A 15,267-nucleotide genomic window follows, 5' to 3' on the forward strand; every position below is an offset into this window, starting at 1 on the left:
GGTCTATGGCTAAAAGTATAAGGGCCAGTTCACACGGACAGTTCCCCCATTGTTTTTTGTCTCCCACTATGCTCTGGGACGATAATTCTACTAAGCAAAACAGCCTAGGCTAGGACATCACTGGGAGGGTGGGGCTGCATACCAATATACAGCAATATACAGCGTTTCTGATGCTGAAACCAGGATCATGTATTTAAAAATAGGTGTCTTGATTCCTGAATAATTTGCTGCATTCTACACTGTCACCACAGGGCCTCTTTAAAGAGGAGGTGTCAGCCATACTATTTCAGAAAAAAACACATATATAAGTAGATAAATACTTGCTCTACTTACATAACACATGTATTGCACGGCCCACATTCTGATTTTAGTGATTTTTCTACATTAAAAAAAGAGAAAATCCTTCTTAGCATTTCCCATTTTAACTGGGGCTATTTTGAAGCCAATCCTGATGTCATTTCCTCTCTTACTCTCCTCTGCCTGATTTGCCCGCCCTTCACTATAGAAAGTGCATTGTCTCAGCATGAGAAATACTGGCCAATCAGAGAGGAACAGAGGTGTAGGAGGGGAAAACAGGAGGGAAAAAGGCTTCAGCCAATCAGGCTGCATTAGTTAAGTTCGAGGGGAAGTACAGAAGCAAAAAAAAGGACAACCCAGCATGCCCTGCAACTTCCTTTTTGTGTACCAAATTTTGTGTGTACCAAATAAGAGTCAGGTAAACTGGGGAATGATCTTTTATCAACAACAAAAGTAATAGTGATTTTAGCTTTTGTTTTGGATTTCCTGGTTACCATCCTTATTACTTATCAGATAAAAATAAAGAATTGATTTTTGATTTTATGCCCGACAGTTACACTTTAACTGACCTATGAGCTGAATGAAATGTGTATAAATTGGAGACCCGAATGAGATGTCCCAATATTGCATGCAAATCAGCCTTCAGCCTGTTACGTTCGCTCCCTCCCAACTGTGCGCTGTAAATATTTGGAGGTTTGGAGTCCAGACATTCTTGAGATAGGGAATCATCCAGTGATGTCTGGGCTGGTCACTCTGCAGCAGATGTACACTAGGAGAAGTGCTGAGTCTCATACAAGCCAGACCACAGTTATTCCTCATGAGAAGGAGTCCAAGTGATGCAGTGCGAATGTCTCAGCTGGACTTGTCACAGAACATCTGCTCATATAGCTGCACAGCTGGAGAAACGTGTCCCTTCCGTCACGCTCATGTGTTTACTGGACTGCCCAGTGTCATTGGTCTTGCAGATTGTCAGTGTAGTATCCATAGCAATTCCGCTCTCTTACCACTGCAGGCACTTGTCACAGTAGCGGCAGAGACTCTGGTAAGGTGGCCATGCACGCTCCACTGTTAGATCTTTCTCTTTCTCTTTCTCTGTCACCAGGAGTGTACTGCGCAGACACAGACCATACTGGGCCTGCGCTGTGCGCTCTTGATGACATCAGCGGGATCGAGGACACGGCAAAGCAGGCGCAGTGGTTTTCTGCCTTTAAAGTGTGAAATTCCAGAAGTGAACCGGAGGCGGGGCCGGAGCATCGGTGAGTGTCTGCGCCAACACAGGATGTCTGCGGGGGACCGTTAGAAGCCCCGGGTAAGTTCAACTCATTTTCCCCTGACCCCCCTACAGTATCCCTTTAAAGGAACTCTCCAACGAAAAAAAGTTAGCAGTTAAAATCTGACAGAACTGACAGGTTTTAGACTAGTCCTCAAGGTTTTTTTTTATTTTTAAAAGCATTTCCTGAATGGCAGCTGCTAAGTCTAACTGCCAAAATAGTGTGCAAATGAGTAGGGAGGCTGGCTGGTATCTAAATACTAATTTGGCAGTTAAAGGACCATTATCGTGAAAAAAGTAGGCAGTTAAAATCTGACAGAACCGACAGGTTTTGGGCCAGTCCATATCCTCATGAGGGATTCTCAGGGTTTTCTTTGTTTGCCCCCTGGGCTGTCATGTGGACCAGTGTTTGTGATTTTAATTTTCTTTGTTTTCGACAGCATTTTCTGAACCGCAGTTTTAACTGCCAAAACAGTAAGATACCAGCCAGCCTCCCTAATCACCGGCACACTATTTTGTTAGTTAGACTTTGCAACTGATGTTCAGGAAATGCTGTTGAAAACAAAGAAAACACTGAGAATCCCCCATGAGGAGATGGGCTGGCCCAAAACCTGTTGGTTCTGTCAGATTTTAACTGCCTACTTTTTTTTCGCGATGGTGGTCCTTTAAAGTGGATCCGAGATAAATTGGGTTCCTTTCATACAGTTTATAGGGCATTCCTCAAGCCAAATACTTTTTTGTTTTGTTTTAATACTCTAATTCCCTGTAAACTAAGCAAGCCTCGCCCACAGCGTTTTAGAGTGCCTTGGCACTGTAGCAAGTGCTTATGGGAGCTCAGTCTGGGCAGGAGGAGGAGGAGGTAACTAGCCAGAGAGTTCAGAGGCAGAGGGAAGGAGGAGAGGGGACTGAATTTGTCACATTACACACAGGCAAGCTGATAGCATCTCCAGCCCTCAGCCTGTGACAAACAGAACATGGCTGCCCTCATTGTATCACAGGAATAAATAATCATAAACTATTGAAGCTGTTTGCAGCTAGATTTGCTGTGTAAACTATCTAAACTGTAGATAAGATATATAGACAAGTTATTTGTTATAGTTAGTTTTTCATCTCGGATCCTCTTTAAAGAGACACTGAAGCGAGTAAAAAACTCGCTTCTTCTCTTATATTCAGCAGGGGCATGTGTGCCCTGCCCCCTGCTAAACCGCCGCTATCCCGCGGCAGAACGGGGGTCCCTTACCTCCCAAATCCCCCCCCCCTGCAAAATCTACGACCAACTTGGTTGTAGATTTTGCTGCTCCTAGAGGCAGGGCTAATAGACGCAGCCCTGCCTCTCAGCGCCGTCTATCAGCGGCGGATCTCCGCCTCTCACCGCCCCTCTCAGTGAGGGAAGACTGAGAGGGGCGGGCGAGAGGCGGAGATACACGCTGACAGACGCGTGAGAGGCAGGGCTGCGGCCATTAGCCCTGCCTCACCAGGAAGCAATCCCCGGCGAGGACGGAGGGGATTTGGGGGGTAAGGGACCCCCGTTGTGCGGCGGGATAGCGGCGGTTTAGCAGGGGCACACATGCCCCTGCTGAATATAAGAGAAGAAGCGAGTTTTATACTCGCTTCAGATTCTCTTTAAAGAGGAACTGTAACCAAGGATTGAACTTCATCCAATCAGTAGCGGATACCCCCTTTACCATGTGAAATCTTTACCTTTTCTTGCATAGATCGTCAGCGGGGTCTGTATGGCTGATATTGTGGTAAAGCCCCTCCCACAGTGTGATGTGAGGACCTAGGTCCTGATATCACACTGAGGGAGCCTCATTGCATTCTGGGAAATAATGTCTGTTTCCAACTGCCAAGCAACCAGTATCTCCATCTGTGCATATGTACATCTATAAAAAAATAAAATAAAAAATAACCTTTTAGCCTATCGCATTGCTAGGGGGTGGGGTTGTAGATAATGGCAGTTGGTGCTGTCTGCTTTTTTTCATGCCTGCCAATAGTAAAGTTGATCAACTTGCAGACTCATTGTAGGTCAAACAACATTAACAAAGTTATGCAGGGCTGTGTGAGTGATGAGAGTCTCCTGTTCCCTCTCTCTGTTCATTAGCAGTGAGTGGCGTGAGTTGTGTGCCCGGCTCTCATGCCCCTTTGCACGCAGAGCGGTGCCATAAGCCAGGCTTGGAGCCCTTCTTTGCTCACTGAGGATTGCTGAAGCCACTGAGCCTCTGAGAGTGAAATCAGCGGGCTGGAAATAGCCCGGTCCTGGCAGAACAGCCTGAAACGCATTACGAGGCACAAATCGATTTCATCTCTGAGAGACACTTTGACACGTCTCGTAAAAAAGCACGTTTGTTTTCTTTCTTTCTCTCTGCGTGACTATATTTGGTCATCTCGGCTGGGAAAGGGAGACGCTGCTGCAATAGACAGAGAGGGGATAATGGTGCTGGACTGCCTGACACAGCGACCTACTTTCTGCAGTGGGATAGAGGCTCCTACTTTGGCACCAGCCTTGCATGGGCTAAGACCGATCGGGTGGCGTCAGGCCCAGATTTACCTCACAGGAGCCTAGAGGCACGGATGTCATGGCACCCTGGACTGTGCCCTCCATAAACCTACAAACCCCCAAACTGCACTGTACAAACACACAAACACATAACATTTATATCACGCTTTTCTCCTGGCGGACTCAAAGCGCCAGAGCAGCAGCCACTAGGACGCGCTCTATAGGCAGCAGCAGTATTAGGGAGACTTGCCCAAGGTCTCCTACTGAATAGGTGCTGGCTTACTGAACAGGCAGAGCTGAGATTTGAACCCAGGTCTCCTATGTCGGAAGCAGAGCCCTTAACCATTACACTATCCAACACTAGCTGCAGCCACTAGGACTGTAAGCTGTCACTTCTCCCTTACTTCCCTTGCCCATCATAGGGAGCTACATGTGCCCCTTAGCATTAAGTAACCAGAAGTGCCCTCAATATTAAGTAGCTAGAGTTGCCCCAAATATTAGGTAGCTAGAGGAACCTCAGTATTAAGTAGCTAGAGGTACCCCTGACTGACGGGAGATCTTGTCAGTATAATGCAGAGAGCAGGGTGAGTAACCTCTTATTTACACTCTCATCAGGACTCTGCATAGGGAAGGTGGGAGAGAGGCACTCAGGGAGGGGAGTGAGCCGCCTTTCCATCATTAGGCGCCTGTAGGTATGTGCCTACAGTGCCTTATGGTAAATCCAGCCCATCGGACTCTGTCCTATTCAATCATTATGATTAAATCTTCTGGATATCAATGCCAATAATCAAGTATTGTATGGGAACCCTAAGGCTAGGTTCACTGTGGTCAGTTGCATAATTCATGCAATATGAGCGTGAACTGCAGTGGAGACTGGACATAGACTTTAACTACATGAACCAGTAGGCTGTTTTCACCTGTCAGCACTCCTCCCATTCATTCCCCAATAACTTTATCACTTCTTATCACACCTAAATGATCTAGATCGTGTTTTTTTTTTGTTCAGGACAAATTGGGCTTTTTGGGGAATGATAATTTTTTTTAGAAATTATTGTTTTCTCCATGAATTTTAAATGGGATCCAGTGTGGCCCTGAAACAGTTGTCGGTCTTACGATTGATTGTGTGTATATGGTGATGAAGCGATAAAATATCCCTGTTACAGTGGTGTGCAGACCTTCCTTGGATACCTATTTTCCATTCTTACACTTAGTTTTCTTTTTATTTTGGTACAGAATATATGAAAATAAACATTTTATTGCTTTTGATTCAGTTTGTCACAAAAAAGAATTCACAAGACATAGGCCTCAACCCTAAGACACCCTTAAATCTATTCTACAACTTGTCACGGTTAAAAAGTTAATGGCTAGCTGGGCATCTAGCAGGCCATTAAATGATAAGCAAGGTCCATGCATGCGCAGAAGACGCTGACTCGTCGAGGTCGGCAAGCCTCAGAGGCCGCCAGCGGAACACTGTAGAATACTGCAGCTGCCGCGAGGGACACAAATGACTTCTAGGGGCTGTAAGAAGCCCCAGGAAAGTGAGGCGAGCAATTTAATCTGTCTCTACTTACCTGGGGCTTCTTCCAGCCTCTAGAAGTCATTTTGGTCCCGTTGCACATGGGTGAGTACACAGATGTGATAGTTACGTCCCCATCTGCGGATGTGACTATCCTCTCCGTGCAGCTAAACGGGTTAATACAAAACCTGCATGCATTGAGTTAGAATAACGCCATCAGTTACAACACATACAGGTAGTCCTCGGTTAACGAACGAGATAGGGACTGTAGGTTCGTTCTTAACCTGAATCCGTTCTTAAGTTGGGACACTGTGCCATTTCTGTCTTTTGTGCCTCCAGTGTCCCTCTCTGTCTCATCTCTGGCCCCCGTGTCTCCTTGGTCTCCATGTTTCCCATGTGTCTCCCATATGCCTCCTTGTATGTCCCATGTGTCTCTTATGTGCCTCCTTGTGTGTCTCCCATGTGCCACCTTTGCCCCCATTTTTTAAGCAGAGTAGGCGCAGCGAAAGCCATATCAGGGATATCTCACCTGTTCCATGGTGGTGTAAGGGCCCATCGTGCTGCCTGGAAGCTGCGCGGCCCGTCCTCTCTCCATTCACTGTCCCCCCAGCGGCTTCTCATGCATCGCATAATGACGCAATCAGGAGAAGCCCCCTAGTGGCGGCTCCTCCTGTCTGCGTAGCCGTGCAGCTTCCGGGCAGCACGATGGGTCCTTACACCGCCATGGAACAGGTGAGATGTCCCTGATATGGCTTCTGCTGCACCTACTCTGCTTAAGGAACGGGCAGCAGTAGAGGTAGTCCCCACTTGGTGGATCGGCGGGCGTTCGTACCGGTGGGTCATTCGTATCGGCGGATCGTTTGTAAGTCGGGCGTTCGTAAGTCGGGGACTACCTGTATTGTAAACAGGCCCATAGAATTGTATGGGAAGTAAGTTGACAAGCAGAATCATTCTGCAATGCAACTGAGCACTTTGAATTAGTCCTAAGGGCCGGTTTCTACTCGGAGCCGCGGCCATTTCCGATTTGGCTGCTATTCACTTAGTGCTGCGAAGACGCAGCCCAAATCGCTAGGCTGTGCCATGCATGGCTAAGAGGCATTTGGCTGCAAGCTGCAGAAATCTGCAGCATACCATCCAGATTTGCACCGCAGTGCTATATGGATGCCAAGTCACTAGTTAGATAGGCAGCGTTTCCCTGCTCCACTCGCATGTGAGGAAACGCTACAGATTCCTCCCTGATACGCCCTTAGTTGCTCACTGACTGCTTTCACTTGCTGCCTGGACCTTCCCTTTTAAAGCGGGCTTGTCAGCCATAAAATCAAATTCCATTTTCCCGCTGCTCTGTGTTTATTATGCAGTCTATATCCTGACCCTGCATTGCAAGCATTCCAATATAATCATAAACATTTCTTCTGTAATAAATCTTATCTCAGTCAGCCTGGTTCTATTTGGTACATGCCTGCTCCTCACTGATTGGCTGAGGGCAGTTCATTGTGACATGAGGCTGAGAAGAGGAAATACACTACACCCCTCTGCAGAAGCTGCTGAAATACGATTTATGCTGTACTCACATGTGTTTACAAAGCAAGCTAGATATGACAGTTAAATTTAGGCGGTAGGAGGCACCCAATTTGGAAAATAACACAAATTGACTAGTCTGTTGGGAGACTATAAGAATACTAGTAAGCCAATAGTTAAAATATAGTTTCATTTATTGGTAGTGATCAGCACAATGACAACGCGTTTCTCGGCGTAAGCTGCTTCCTCAGGTCAAGTGTGTGCCGTCTGCACAGTAACTGTATCCGGGAGCGCCTGTCAGTAACTGACAGGCGCTCCCGGACGTTGTCATTGTGCTGATCACTTCCAATAAATGAAACTATATTTTAACTATTGGCTTAATATTATTCTTATAGTCTCCCAACAGACTAGTCAATTTGTGTTATTTTCAAAATTGGGCGCCTCCTACCTCCTAAATTTATCTGATACACCCTATTTAGTAGGGTTTCGACGCCTCACGATCAGGCGAGTCGAATATATTTTCATTTGGAGCTGCGACCCAGACCATCCAGAAAAAGGCCTAGTGGGGACGGCATTTCTTCACCTGCGCCCACGAGTGGTTGCCTCTTTGAAGCAACCCACCTTTGTGAGTATAAACCTACTAGATTTTCTTCATCAGAAACTCATTAAGACGTTATCACACCAGAGCGGTCTCCCGGTGTCCGGGTGTCTTTTGTCTTTTTGTTCTTCCAGCAACATCTTCTAGATATGACAGTGCAATTTCTAGGAGGGAAAAAAAAGTAAGGGAGGAAATTACATCAGGATTGACTTCAGGCAGAGGTAATAAAGATGGTAAATGCCTGGAACAGTTTTCTCTTTATATACTATGTAAAATTCACTGAAATCATAATGTGGACAGTACAATACAAGTGTTATGTAAGTAGAACAAGTATTTATCTACTAATATATGTGGGTTTTTCCTGGGATAGTATAGCCGTCCCTGCTGCATTAAAACTCTCCGGTCCTAGATGCAGTGTGAGATTTTGGCTTAGCAATCCATGAACACATTACCATTACAGTCATGTGGGTGGATCTGATGTGCTAGTATGGTTCTTGCGTAATGTTTAGCCACACATTTCCCTGTAAATCCTGTATTCCCCTCTAATACCTGCTGTCTGGGGAGATATCTGGAGGCCCGTCACTGACCCAGACATGGCACGGCCAGGCCTTCTGCTTCCAATTACAGATAAACAGGAGACGTTATCGTGACCGGGTGGGGAGCCCCTTTAAGGCCAGATAGAGGACGGTGGGATGTGTCTCGGCCTGGAGAAATACACAGCCGCATCTGCCAAAAACAGTCAGCTAGACTTTACAGACGAGGTGGTGCAGGGCCAATTAGAGCCCACACACACTCACAGACTTCAGACGGTTTCCACAGCTGTCGTTACCCCAGAATAGAGAATGCGAGACGTCTCCTCTCCAGACTGGATGACCTTTACTGCTGCATACACAATTTACATTTTCCTCAGCTCAAATAATGATTAGTTATCGCCTCAGTCAGGTGTCTCCGGGCTTATGTTTGGAATTGGCGGGATTCTTTTTTGAGCAAGGAGCGCTGGTAGTTAGAATATCGGTAGCATTATGTTACCAATATTCTACTAAGGATATTGATGGTTGTTTCTTAGGGCTAGTTCACACTTGCTTTAAAAACGTATCCGTAGCTACGTTTTTTGTCCCGGACAAAAAACTGAGCCACGGATACCAATGTTAAAAATAGGAACAGTACACACTCAAGTTAAAAACGTATCCGCGTGCGATCCGCGGAATAAGTTTTTAAACCCGGAACACAGAGTCCGGACTTGCAGCATTTTTCACGGACCCGTATACACGTACGGGTAGTGAAAATCAATGGAGAAACGGGCCTCCCTCTTTACTGACATTTTGGGACACTGGAAACAGATCAGTTTCCAGTGTCCCTTGGTGAAGGATGGGGCCGCCATGCTGGAGGGGGTAGCAGCCAGGACGGGGGGCTGCGGGGGAAGCGGCGGTCAGGGGGGTCACCCCCCCCTTGCTCACCTGGGTACCCCCCGTCCCTGCTCCCCCTCCCACATAATGTAATAAATTGTACCTAAGGAAGTTCGGCGAGCCGGGCACTTCCGCCCACACCGCTCGAGTCACTTCGAGTCGCCGAACTTCCTTAGGTACAATTTATTAAATTATGTGCGAGCTGGAGGGGGAGCGGGGACAGGGGGGCACCCAGGTGAGCAAGGGGGGGTGTGACCCCCCTGGCCGCCGCTTTGCCCGCAGCCCCCTATTGTGGCTACTACCCCCTCTAGCAAAATAAAAATAAAAAAACACGCAAACGGATCCAGAACGTGTGCTGCAAAAAAGGCAGCACGGATCCGTTTGCGTTCCGGGTTTTTGAAAATCGGAGCCCGGACCGCGGATGCGTCCCGCACCCGGAGCTAGTGTGGCCCTAGCCTTACTCCTGAAGGAGTTAGAACGCAAATTGATACACATGGAAGCAGCTAGCCATAAGTAGACTTACATTTTTGTACAACATGAGATATTGGCAGCGCTTCCTAATACAAGTTGCACCCGAGTTGGCCAGCTGCATAGATGTGCAGAGCCCACACACGGGCAGATTACACAACTTGCATTCAAAACAGATGCAGCAAAAGGAGGACATTGGCTTCAAGGATAGCCTGTGCAGATTGTTCAATACTAGACTCTTCCACGACAATGACGTGCCCTCTTGGCAAACGCAAATTTTCGCAAAACACAACCATTTTTGTGTGAAAATTCATGTTTGCGTGCAAAAAAAAGTTACACGCGTTATAGCTCGCGCAAAACGCTAGCGCGACCGTGATAAGGGGTATCACGGCTTTGTGAATGAAGTCCTATGTGTGAGGCACACTCCAGAAGACCCAGTCTGTTTAGGAATATGACTCCACACTGATTCAGAAACCGAGTCCACGGGCAGTTTAGCTGGATGAAATAAAACTCCAAGTGTAATCTTTACTTGCGTTTAAATCATTCAGGGATGTTTTTTTCAGAGTTTTTTCATAGGTAAAAAGACGATGTGATTGCAAGGGGCATACAGGATTACCTCACCAACTGACTCCACTCTATAACTGAATGATCTAGAAAGTGTCTGCTGAGCAGGAAGTGACATTTGGCATATCCTAACTAGCTAAATCTAGCAGGGGAACTGGAATATACTATTGTAGAAAAATATAAACAATGTTTAAAGAGGAACTTTAGCCTAAACAAACATACTGTCATTAAGTTACATTAGTTGTGTTAATTAAAATAGAACAGGCAAATGTTTGTGATTTCATGAGGGTGGCCATCTTTTTCATAGGGGCAGCCATCTTTTTGGTTGAAAGGGGGTGACAGGGAGCATGAGACACAGTTCCAACTATCCTGTGCCCTGATCACCCCTCTCAGTTGCTAGGCAACCAAAACAACAACATCAGAAATCCCATCATGCTTTGCACAGCATCAGGGGAAAAATGCCTGGGCAGTCTTCTTTGATATTAGCGGAGCTTAGCTTCTAAGCAGCTAAAAATTAGGCTTTGGTAAGAAAAACAAAGTTCTGATGCTGTGAAACTGTTAAAGAAACACCAAGCCTTTTCAGTGCTGCTGTGTAGATTTTTTTTGTCTGGAGGTTCACTTCAATAACATATAGAGAGGCTGTTGTGTCAGCACACTAACCCTTCTACTGATATGTCTAACACTAACCTTCCTATTGATATGCCTAACACTAACCTTCCTACTGATATGCCTATTGTGAAAAAGCCTAGCGCCTCAGTGAGGCTAGTTTGTACTACAGCTTATTGGAGAATTTTAATCTATATATGCCTGAAGAAGCAGGAACCTAGTCCCAAGAAACGCATTGCAATCTATGAGAGTTTTATTCATTTGCATCAATAAAATTACAGCTCTTAACCTCACCATTGAGATGTTTCCCCCAAGAGGAGGTAAGTTTACCTTTACCTGGTCTATTTTAAACTGTTTTAAATTGTTTTATTTCACTTTGGCGCCTCTGAACCATGTACACTGGCCAATATTCACTTCCAATCTGTGATCTGGTCAAATGACCCGATTGTCCAAGAATTCTGGCACAGACCAGATCCAGCTGACCAAAGATTGTACTTGAGTCCTGCCACAGACTGATCAGAAACTCTGCCTGCGTCTTTCCTATGATATATTTAGGCCGTAGCAGAATTAGTATTTTTAGTAACTCGCAGCCTCATGGCCAAGAAAATAAACTTTCACAAACTTTCACTTTTACACACCCTGACCTGGGTCTGCAGGAAAAGAATGTGAGCGATGTAGACTGTGAATCAGAAAGTGGGCAGAGTTCATGTTTACTTTACATCTCACTAAGCTGCATATAAATGTTTTATTTGGTAGAGATAGTGACTTGTGAAGTGGCTGGAAGCTGTGCATGGTTGGCGTATTTGTGGCATTACTATTGTATTGGCCCTGTCTAGGACAGGGGTGCCCAAAGTCTGCCCCGAAATCCAAACGCGGCCACCCTAGGCTTTCCCCAGTGTCCTCCAAAGATCTTGTGAGACTTTATTTGCATGCAGCCCATAGGCAGTGGCGTAGCTAAGGAGCTGTGGGCCCCGATGCAAGTTTTACAATGGGGCCCCCCAAGCATTCTATACTTAACAATTGATACGGCGCACCAAAACCTGCCAATGGCAACTACAGTGTCAGAGGTGCAAGAAGTGGATGGGGAACAGTTTGTTAATGATTACCACTATTCATAGTATCTATAGAAGTGATTATTACCAGCACAGGACCAATAGAGAGCTAAAACTACAGTTGAAGGAGGGCCCATCGGGGCCCCTCTGGCCCAAGGGCCCCGATGCGATAGCAACCTCTGCAACCCCTACGCCCCTGCCCATAGGTCATTGCTGTGGCGCTGCAAGCATTAATGTTTGGGGACAATCTGTGTCATCGCTCTGCCTCGTCTCAGGTTCCCTTTAAGGGCTACCATTTTGTTTTCTGGCAATACTGACAGCTAACGTTACTGCAGCGTGGATTTTCTCCAGTGAGATGTGAGCAGCGCTGTAGGAACCGCCGCAGCAGTTTCAGGGTTCCCTTTTCAATCCATTCACTCCGAAATGCTAAAGGTCAAGCAGAGAAAATAAGTTATTTACCAGAGAGGAGCGTTCCCCCCCCCCCCTCGCCCTCTATTATTTCCTGTTCCAGTGTCTTGTCAACAAGCTGACAGGATTTCATCCATTTCCTGGGAAGTGCTCTAAAAATACCCGCCGCACTGTTGGGGATGTTTTTGGAAATCTCCAAACACGAAGCTGCCTCCTGCAGACTGACAGCCTGCCCTGCTGAGCCAGCCATACCCCAGGAACACACAGGGCACAGCGCCACTCTGTGGCATGAGCGGGCGATTGCAGGGAGAGATCCCAAGTTTCTCCAGTGATATTGCACTCTCATGTGCCAACCGCGTCCTCTTGCAGTAATATCATAGAAAGGAAGAAGGAAAAAAGAAAAAAACCATAGCGTGATACTGGGCTCGATTCACAAAGCGGTGATAACTCAGTTATCACGCCTAAAAGACTTTAGGCGTGATAAGCCATGCAAAGCTGAGTTATCACCGATTTTTGTTGCTCTTCGCGCGAAGCTCCCGCGCGCAAAGTTTTGCGCGCGCAAACGCACAGGCGCGCGCGCAAAGTCCCATAGGGTTCAATCGCACGGGCGCGCGCGCAAAACTTTGCGCGCGGAAAATTCGCGCGAGTTTCTTCTTATCATGCCTAAAGTGAGTTTAGGCGTGATAAGGGGCTTTTCACAGGCGTGCAAACACTTTGCACCGCTTTGTGAATCAAGCCCACTGTATCAACACATATTTACTCTTATTATCAATCACCCAGTGTCCTGTGACCGTTTATGTGTTTATCCACCATTGCTCAAGGTATGACAGGTCCTCACCATATATCGTAGCTGTCAACTGACAGACAGCACCAAAGCCATATTAACCTCCAAGTTAGTCCCGTGTTCTTTTTCCCTTACAGGTCTACTTTAAAACCTGCTTGAATGAGTTGAAGCTGGGGACGAGCCTGATGGGGGGCTTGGAGGGAGTTCCATAAACTAGGTCTAGCTCTGGGGAAGTCCTGGAGCCTCGCTAGTGAGCGAGTGATGCGAGGGGTGGATGAAAATATATACAGTACAGCTTTTGTGAATCATCCCCACATAGGGTAAATGCAACTTATTTTATTCAATTACTCATTGGTGACAAAGGCCATCTGTAGAGGAAGATGTGACATTGTCACTTTTTAAAAATCGCAAACATCTTGACTTTATTTGGACTAATGGAAATCACACTGAGTTTAACGTCCTAATACTTTAATGGAAGCCCAAATGCATAAATATGGATCATGTGCGGACAGCATCTGGTTCTGCTTATGTCTCACTGCTCAAAGAAGGGCGCTGGGGAATTCTCTGCTGCCATTTCTATGGAGGAAAACAAACTGTAACCCCGCCAGAAAAACAACATGTATGTTTGCTATGGTTTCACATTTTAAAGGGAAAGCCTTCATTTGTTAAAGTGATGCTAAAGCAAACTTGGAAAAAGTTGGATACTCACCTATGTAGAGCGAAAGCTCCGGATCGGGCAGCGCAGTGGTCAGCAATCTCGCCTTGCAGCGATGGGTGCTCAGTTCGAGTTTGTATGTTCTCCCTGTGCTTACGTAGGTTTCCTCCGGGCACTCTGGTTTCCTCCCACATCCCAAAAACCTACAGATAAGTTATTATTATTATTTAGTATTTATATAGCGCCGATATATTATGCAGCGCTGTACAGTGTATATACATATCTTGTCACTAACTGCCCCTCAAAGGAGCTCACAATCTAATCCCTACCATTGCCATATGTCTATATTATGTAGTGTAAGTACTGTAGTCTAGGGCCGATTTTTTTTAGGGGGAGCCAATTAACTTATCCGTATGTTTTTGGAATGTGGGAGGAAACCAGAGTGCCCGGAGGAAACCCACGCAGACACGGAGAGAACATACAAACTGTTTGCAGATAGTGCCCTGGCTGGGATTCGAACCAGGGACCCAGTGCTGCAAGGCGAGAGAGCTAACCACTACGCCACCGTGCTGCCCCCTAAATTGGCCCTAGACTCTGATACATACACTACATGATACGTACATAGACATATGACTATGGTAGGGATTAGATTGTGAGCTCCTCTGAGGGACAGTTAAAGAGGAACTCCAGTCAAAGTAACGTAATGAACAAAAGTGCTTCATATTTACAATAATTATGTATAAATGATTTAGCCAGTATTTGCCTATTGTAAAATCTTTACTCTCCCTGATTTACATTCTGACATTGATTTATTTATTTTTTATTGTATTTATAAAGCACTAACATATTACGCAGCGCTGACATTTATCACATGATGACATTTTTACTGCTGGAAGGGGGTGTCGGTGGAAGGAGGTGCTGCTTGTTTTTTTTTTTGGGCAGTTGGAAAAAGCTGTTATTTCCCACAATGCAACAAGGCTCCCACAGTGTCAAGACCTAGGTGCTGACATCACTCTGTGGGAGGGGTTTCACCACAATATCAGCCATACAGAGCCTCCTGATGATTGAGAAAAGGAATAGTTTGAGAAAAGGAATGGATTTCTCACGGGAAAGGGGGTATCAGCTACTGTTTGGAATGAAGTTCAATTCTTGGTCACGGTTTCTCTTTAGAGACAAGACAATATACTCTGTACAACGCTGCGGAAGATGTCAGCGCTATATAAATACTAAATAATAATAATTACAGATGGATGGGCACACAACCGTACGTGGAAATGTGGCTTAAAGGGGTTTTCTTTTTGAAAAAAAAAATGACACTTACCTGTGGCTTCTATCAGCCCCCTGTAGCAGTAATGTCCCACGCCGTCCTCCTCCGATCACCCGTTCCCCACCACCAGCACCAGGCAATTATTCGTCTAAGAAGACAAATAATGCGCGCTTCCGTTCACATCATCAGGAGCTTACTGCGCAGGCGCAGTACAACGTTTTCTTGTACTGCGCCTGCGCAGTAAGCTTCCAATGATGCGCGTGGGAGCGAGCACGCAGGCGGCCGCACAGCCGCAGTTGGATGGGATGCCGCGTTAGACCGGGGCCGGCGGCGGGGAACAGCTGATCATTGGAGGACGGCG

Source organism: Hyperolius riggenbachi, unplaced genomic scaffold (genome assembly GCF_040937935.1).
Source record: "Hyperolius riggenbachi isolate aHypRig1 unplaced genomic scaffold, aHypRig1.pri scaffold_224, whole genome shotgun sequence".
NCBI lineage: Eukaryota > Metazoa > Chordata > Amphibia > Anura > Hyperoliidae > Hyperolius > Hyperolius riggenbachi.